Here is an 8018-nt window from a genome sequence, read left to right as displayed (position 1 = left end):
CACTTAGGTCTCTAGTACCTGCCTCGTGGTCTAGTATTTTCCTTTCTTTCCTTTCTGTGCTTAATCTTTGTCCACATTGTCTCTTTTGTTTCACCGATTCTGACTGCTGCTTCTCCCTTCCTTGCTGTCACTGCATCTAATTTATTTTGTATCTCGTTTACATTTTATTTTCAGGATTCATCGTGATGAATCCTTATGTCCTTGATCTCTGAAGCAGTAGATTGCTGTCTTCTATGCTTGGTTTCAAGTGCAACTATGCTTCTTATGCGTGTTATTCCAAAAACGTGCTCAGATATATTGTTTCTGTCTCTTTTGAGCACTTCTCTGGCTGTCCTTTGTTCCTGGAATTTTTTTGAGGAGAATTCTTCAATTTCGTAGTTTTGGCTAGATTCCTGTCCTTTTTGTGTTTTAATAGCTTGTTCTGTGTCCCACACCTGCGAGTACTACTATAAAAAAAAAGGTCCTACACGGTCCAGGGCCTGGCAGTTAAACAAAAGTTTTTGGAGTGTGTTGTGTGCACTCTTTTGGTGCGTCTTAGGCTGCTTTTCTCGCTACTTGGAGTGGTGGTTTTGGCCTTCCACTAGGTGTGCTTTGATTTGTTTGTTGAAGTAATCCTGGAAAATAGAAGAGAGTGGTGAAGAATCCTTAGCCCAAAAAGAAAAATGACAAGAGTGGAAAAAAAGACCAGGCAGTGACTCAAAGGAGCTATAGGGCTTAATCCAGAAAGAGAGGAAAGAAAATGAAGAAGGAGATCTGGAAAAGTATAGAGAAAATGTTCAATCAAACAATCAGAACAGAGGAACAAAGAAAAAATATATATATATATATAAAATTAACTTTGACTCAAAGTCAACTTGATACTACTAGGGTGATTTCAAAGGGAGAAGAGGAAATAGAGTAGAAAGAGAAAAAAGGGAAAAGAGAAGAAAGGGAAATCAAAGGTAAGAAAAGATGGGGGCCTGGGTGGCTCAGTTGGTGAAGCGTCCGACTCTTGAATTTGGCTCAGGTCATGTTGCTGTTGATGGGTTCGACACCCTCATCAGGTTCTGCAGTGAGAGCATGGAACCTGCTCAGAATCTCTCTCTCCCTCTCACTGCACCTCTTCTGCTTGATCACTCACTCTCAAAATAAAGAAATAAACATTAAAAAAGAAAAGATAAAAAAATAATACAAATGAAAACAAACTAAAATAGAAAACCAGGGGAGAGTTGTCTAGTGGTGTCTGGTACTGGTGTCTGTCCCGGTCTAGAGGAGGGGCTGTCTGGTCTCATCAATGTCAGTCTCACTCCCATAGAGAAGCAGTTACCAGGCACAGAGAGGCAGGGTTTGGTATAATGGGCCTGCCTCCACAGAGGCTCACTGTCCATTCCCTGAAGCCGCACGATGTTGGTCATGGGGAGAGAAATGGAGACACCCCAATCTCTCCTGCCCACACGAGGTGTCTCAAAACTCACTGTTTAGGTCGTCCTCACGGAATAGCCTGGAGGGCAGGCTTGCCTTGGTGCACAGTCCCCTGTGTTCCCTGAGCCTTGAGCTGGGTTTCAAAACCCTGTAGTATCCCGCTTTGCTCGGACCTGGTAGTGGAGTTGCACCACTCTGCCCAGTGAACAGAGGGCTTCTGGCTCGTGCCTGCAGGGTCTTTTCCCTTGGGCAGGGCAATACTTCCCCTCTCCACCATACTCAAGATGTTCTCTCCCAGGGTAGCTCTGAGATTGGTATCAAGCCTAGGGGTGGCTCCTTCCCCACCAGTCATGGGAGGTGGCAGCTCTTTTCTAGAGAAAGTCTGGCAACCTTGAAAATTCTGTTTTTTAGCTTCCAAGGCTGTTTTGCAAAGTAGAAACTGGCTCTCTGGACCTCTCTTTGGTCTGTGGTCCAGACAGGTTTTCTCTTATCCAAATAAACTTCCCACAGCCTCTCTCTTTCTCTCTTTCATTTCTCCACCAAAGTGCTTCCCCCACTCTATGTCTGTGCAGACCATTTTATTTCTCCCAATTCGCATACACACCCTTCCGTCCCACCAAGCTGTCTCTTTGCACCTGTGAAGATATTTCTGTCCCTCTGCGGCCTGTATTTCTGGTATTCCAAGTGTTGTGACCTCAATGCAGCTGTGTTTGAGGGACAAGGGAAATTCTGATCCCCCTCCACTGCCATCTTTTCTCTTCCCACCTCCTTTTACTTTCCTTTTCACAGTTTCACAGTTCTGTGTAGGTTTGCATTATTATATCAGTTTAATATGTTTCATAGAGTGTTACAATGGGCTTTTCTTACTTGAACTGTATTGATCTGAATTTTCTGACTTTTTTTCAAATTTTATTCATTTATTAATTGGAGATAGAGACAGAGAAAGCACACGTGGGGAGGGGCAGAGAGACAAAGAGTGAGAGAGAAAATCCCAAACAGACTCTGCACTTTGCAGAACAAGAAGGGGGGCTTGAACCCATGAACGATCATGACCCGAGCCAAAATCAAGAGTCAGGTGCTAACTGACTGAGGCATTCAGGCGGCCTTAACATTTTCTTTGTAGGTCCCCTGGGTACTTTAAATTTAATAGGCCCTAGTTTAAAGACTGTTTCTGAAGCTTTCATTTCCTCTTGCTTGACACTTTGTAATCTGCTTTGTCACTTGTGTTCCCTAGCCTAATAAATAGCAGCCCTGAAACAAGAAAAGTCCTGGACTCTGAACTTCCCTGAAATCACCGCATCCAATCACCACATTCGATATTTTGTATCTCCTTACCATTTTTCATATGTTATTCCTGTAATTCATTCTCTCACCTAAAATTTTGCAGTACTTTTCTGGTTTTGTTTCTTTTACCTTCATCCTACATTGCTGCCAAAGTGGCCTTTCTAAAATATACTTGTGACGATATCACTCCTCTGCTTATTCAATGGTTCCCCATTACCTGAAGGAGAAAATTCATGTTCTAGCAAAACTCATCTCCCCCCCTTTTTTTTTGGTTTCGTCCTGATGTCCCAGTAATATCTCTCTATCCCATTCCCAATAACACTGTTCCAGTTTTGCCATATTGCATAGGTGTTGTGACTTACTATATTATTTCATACTTGATCATTTTGCTCATTCTAGAATGCCCTTCACACCCTCCCTGTGCACTTTATCCGTCTTTTAAGATACAGAGCTATCTTCCCAGCTTTGCTGAGTTTCCCAAATGTGTTTCCTCATTTTTGCATTCACTGTACGTTATTCACTTCCCTTGCAGAACTAGTGGATGGTATTTTTTTGTCCTTACATGTTTTCATGCATCTCTACCGCTACTAGCATATAGAACAGATTCAGTCTTTTATTTAAATTTCCAGCTCTTCCCCAGATCGTGGGTATTACTTGGCACATACAGTACGTTCTTGTCTTTCTTAGTGGGTGAGTGTGTGACCAAATGAATTAATGTGATATTTTTCTGAAGTTGAGTTTTTGTTTTGTGCTCTTTTTCTAGGAAGGAACAGCAAAGTCAGCAATGAAAACAAAGGAATATGGTGTTGGTATTATTGAAAATGTGCCACCTGAGCAAACAGTTAATGAGTTTGACTTCTGCTGGTGGAGTGCATAAAAATTACAGAAGAGTTAAGCTAGTGAATATCTGTGACTTGTTTTCCTATGATGAAATGTTAGTATGAAAAAAATCTGAATGTAGATCCAAATATGTTTTCCATTTTTCGTGAAGATATTTTTCTGTTGCTATCTTTCTTTATAAGTATCCCAAGTACTACAACAGTATATTCTTTGGTTCCTTCTCCTTTAAATACTGCTAGACATGGCTGAAATACAGAGAGATTACTACAGATGTCTGGTGCAGGGGGACAGTCAGCCATGCCAACTTGAATATGTTCACTTTTGAGTAGAGATTTTAGTTCCTTCAACTCAGGATCATTTGAATTTTCATGTTTTCCAAAACTAAATGATAAGAGCCACCAATGATGAACGAATCGATCCGTTTGTGATTTTGCCAAAAGTAGCTCAAAATCTGGAAGACTATGAACGATTTCCAAATATATTTCTTGAGGATCCAATGAATTAAGGAACAAAACGCTGCTTTTCTCTGTTATTTAATGTGGCGCCAGAGGATAATAAGCAGTAGTACTTGTCATAATATCCAGACTTTTACAAAGTTTGTCCTGGGTGGCACAGGCCATCCTTCCTACCTTAACAAGACCATCCAACATGCTCTTAAGCCTGAGTCGTGTCTATGAAGTTAAACAATCTCCTCCTTTGCAACAAAAAGTGATCAGCTGGCCAATGCCAGCAGCAAAAGCAGTTTCTATGGAGTGAAAAAAATTTCCTGTCCATCACTGTGTTTCTAAAGTGCTGCATGGCAAAAATCACCAAACTTTCCTTTGATCTGTCCCTGGGATATTTCACTGTGGCCGTTCCAGACCTAAAAAGGAAGAGGCTGGGATATCCGTTGACTCTTTTCATTCGGCAAAGCATTCTATCATCACCACAGTTAACAGCACTAATTTGAAGTAATCCATTTACTTCTTTAGCACAGTCTCTCCATGTGGGAGCTAATTCATGGCAGTGTGACATCCTGGTTAGTAAATGTTCACAAACCACAGTTCTCCAGAATTAGAAGCATCCAATTCTCTTCTATCCAATGTCATGCTTTCAGGATCATCATCAGTATCAAAATCATAATGATCATAATCCCAGGTTTCATACGGGCCACCTTCTGGGTCATCTGCAAGTCCCCTTGTTCCGTAATTGTCATACTTTTCCCACAGATCTTCATCTTTGAGTACTTCATATGCTCTATTTTTGAAAATCACTCTGTACCTTAGGATTATCCTTTGGTTGGTAGGTTGGTTGGTTATTTATTTATTTACTTAGTGTTTATTTACTATTGAGAAAGACAGAGATGGAATGCAAGTGGGTTAGGGGCAGAGAGAGAGAGGGAGACACAGAATCCAAAACAACCCCCTGGCTCCAAGCCATCAGCACAGAGCCCGACGCCGGGCTCCAACCCACAACCTGTGAGATCATGACCCAAGCGAGCGGAACTTGGACACTCAACTGACTGAGCCACCCAGGCGCCCCGGGTTATTCATTTTTGTTTTTTATCAGGATGTAGCTTCAATGCCAATTTCATGAAAGCTTGTCTTATTTCTCTACTGCTTGCAGTGCTGGATACTCCAAGTAAACTGTAAAAATTCTGATCTGTGCCCACTAAAACAACCATATACACTATTAGGAAACAGAATTACCCTTTTCAGGTCCCGGACGTAGTCATTTTTGTTGAAACAGACTCCCATCCTTTCTCTTATACAAGTTCTGATGGAAGTGAACATTCAGATATACAGCTGGTTCCAACTGAGAGAATATGCAGGTTTGAGAAGTTGTGTTCACGTTACTCCAAGAGCGAATCAAGCATAAAGAAATTTTCTCCCAAAATGTCAATCTGTGTAGGTTCAGTAATCTCCACTTCCTCAGATCACAAAAGATATCAAAATACTTTGAAGAATCTAACCTTCTTAACATTCTGTTTCTCCTTTCTTCCTTTAATACTAAATGTCTAAATCTTCTCCTTACCTGCGAATGGTCTCTGGCTCATTTCTAACTCCTTGTCATGCAACCAAAACATACCTTTGTAAATTATAGTGGTGGAGAGTAACAAATATTCAGACTAAAATAAACAACCAGAGGAAAATCGAGAACATACTGTCCAATACCACCATGGGACAAGTGGTTCTCCTAGGAGTCCTTCTCAGTGTGGGTGTGGTGGACTTGATCTGCGCCAAGCTTCAGGGCCAGGTGGAAACTGCCGGTAAACGCAATATGAAGGATTTCTGGCTGCCATCAGCCCAGAATAGGATGTGGGGAGAGGGGAAGGATGGGGACATCCCATGAAAGAGACTGCTGGCATATGAAGTCTCCGGCAGGACTAGGGTGAAAAGAGCTTGAGTAACTGAGGCTTAAGTGAGAGAAACGGTCGCAAGAAGCTGGGAAGTGAAGTCGGAAGAAGGGTGATGATGTAGGTAGTGAGAAAAAGATGGGGAGCTAGAACACACAACTCTTGGCAGGGGCGGAGAGGAAGGGAGGGGGAGACAGGTGCACAGGCATTGGGCTCTCCCTTCCAGAAGGGTCCATGACTCTGTCACCGCCACCGCTTCCGGCTCCAGCAGAGCCCGGGACCCAGCCCAGGCCCACCTCAGTCTAGGGGGGTCACCTCCTACAGCTACTCCCCCACCTTCAATTCCCGGCAGGGGGCGGACCACGCCCCCACCCGTCCAAGTGCCTGCTGTGCGCGTGTGAACAAAGCACCTGCTCTCCAGTCACTGCCAGGGCATGGCGGGGCGCTCGAGAAGCTGGGGGAGGAGCCACAAAGGCAGCAAGAAGCACCGCACTTCGCTCTTCTTTTTTAATGTATACATTCAGTGCTATCAGTCTTCATGCGAGTGCTACTAAAGCAGGACTCTACAAATTCTACTATGTTTTCATTTTCATTCTGTTCAGAATCCTTTCTAATTTTTTTTTCATTACTTCTTTGACCCAGGGGATAGATATTTCGATGTGTTCTGTAGTTCACAAATAGTTGAGTATTTTCCAGAGATATTTTTGTGCTTGATTTCTGATTTGATTGCTTTGTGGTCAGGGAACATACTATTATGACTTCAGGCCTCTTGACTTCTTCTTTTTATTAAGATTTATTTTTGACCCAAGACATACTCTTTTTTGGTAAGTGTTCCATAGATCCTTGAGAAGAATAGTGGCAGCCAATTCTACTATGCCCTGCTGATGTTGAGCGTGTTGAAATATCAGACTATAATTGTGAATTTGCCTATTTCTCTTTTCAGTTCTATCAATTTTTTTCTTCATTTACTCTGAAGCTATTAACAGATACAGGAACATTTAAGATTACTCTTAATTGACCCTTTTATGATTATACAATGACCTGTTGTTTATTGCTGGTAATAATTTTTTGCTTGAAACTGTTTTGTCTGGTATTCATATAGCCACTCTAGCTCAGCCTTCTTTGGTCAAGTGTTAGTGTGGTATATCATATTTCTGTCTTTTGAACAAATTTCTGTCTTGACATTTAAAGTGCATTTTGTATAAGTGGCATATAGTTGAGTCTTACTTTTTTATCCATTCTGACAGTCTGCGTTTTAGTTGAGGCTTTTAGACCGTTTTCATTTACTGTGATTTTTGAGATAGTTGATTTTAATCTGTCATCATGCTGTTTGATTTGCATTTGCCCTATCTGCTCCTTGTTCCCGTTCTCTTCTTTTTCCGCTTTCTTTTAATCGAGTAATTTTTATGATTCAGTTTTATCCATTTATTTATTTATTCATGTATTCATTTATTCACTTATTTATTTAGGCTTCCTAGCTAGAACTTTTCAGTTTTGCTGCTTTAGTGATTGGTTTAGGGTTTATAGTCTATGGCTTCAGAATCGCAGTCTCCCTTCCAGTAATGTTATACCACATCGTATATAGTTTAGGCAAATTACAAGAGTTGACTTCCATTTCTTCTTTCCTAGACATATCCTTCCTGGGTCAGTGGGAATATAGTTTTCATGAAGTTTAGGAACATTTGGGCCATTTTTTTTTCCTGTCCCTTTCCGCTGCCTCTTTGGGAAATTGTATATTTCCCAGTTGAAGTTTTCTCCCAGGTTTCCAATGTTAAACTTCAGTCTTTTGTTTTGTGATGTCTAATATGTGTTTATTCCTACCCATTGTATTGTTCATGGCTAACATAATTTACATCTCTGTAAGTGCTATTTGGTTTTTAAAACAATAGCTTTTATGCCTCTAGTTATCTTTTCATGCTTTGTTTGGAGATATAGTTAAGTTACTTACAAACAGTTGGATCCTTTAGTCTTGCTCTTACAAATTATTGGATGAATCCAGAGTGGTGATCAGCCTAAGGCAAATTATGAGTTTTTCTATCTTAGCTAATGTGAATAGATACTGTCCCTCATGCTGTGGGAGCACCAGGCAGTGTTTCCTCTACTCTTTTCAGAATTTTTTTCCCTTGATGACTTCCTTCCATGTATGCACTGGTTGTTA

The 8018-nt window shown here is 41.2% G+C and overlaps 1 pseudogene; it reads right to left on the bottom strand.

Moving 5' to 3' along the window:
• Window positions 1–551: 551 nt before the first annotated feature.
• LOC106974241 (dnaJ homolog subfamily C member 10-like) lies at window positions 552–5261 on the bottom strand (annotated as a pseudogene).
• Between the last annotated feature and the right edge of the window lie 2757 nt (window positions 5262–8018).

The sequence above is a fragment of the Acinonyx jubatus genome, chromosome F2 (assembly GCF_027475565.1).
Source record: "Acinonyx jubatus isolate Ajub_Pintada_27869175 chromosome F2, VMU_Ajub_asm_v1.0, whole genome shotgun sequence".
In the NCBI taxonomy this organism is placed as follows: domain Eukaryota; kingdom Metazoa; phylum Chordata; class Mammalia; order Carnivora; family Felidae; genus Acinonyx; species Acinonyx jubatus.
Note: the sequence above shows the minus strand (reverse complement) of the source record. Positions and strands in the feature narration are given on the sequence as shown.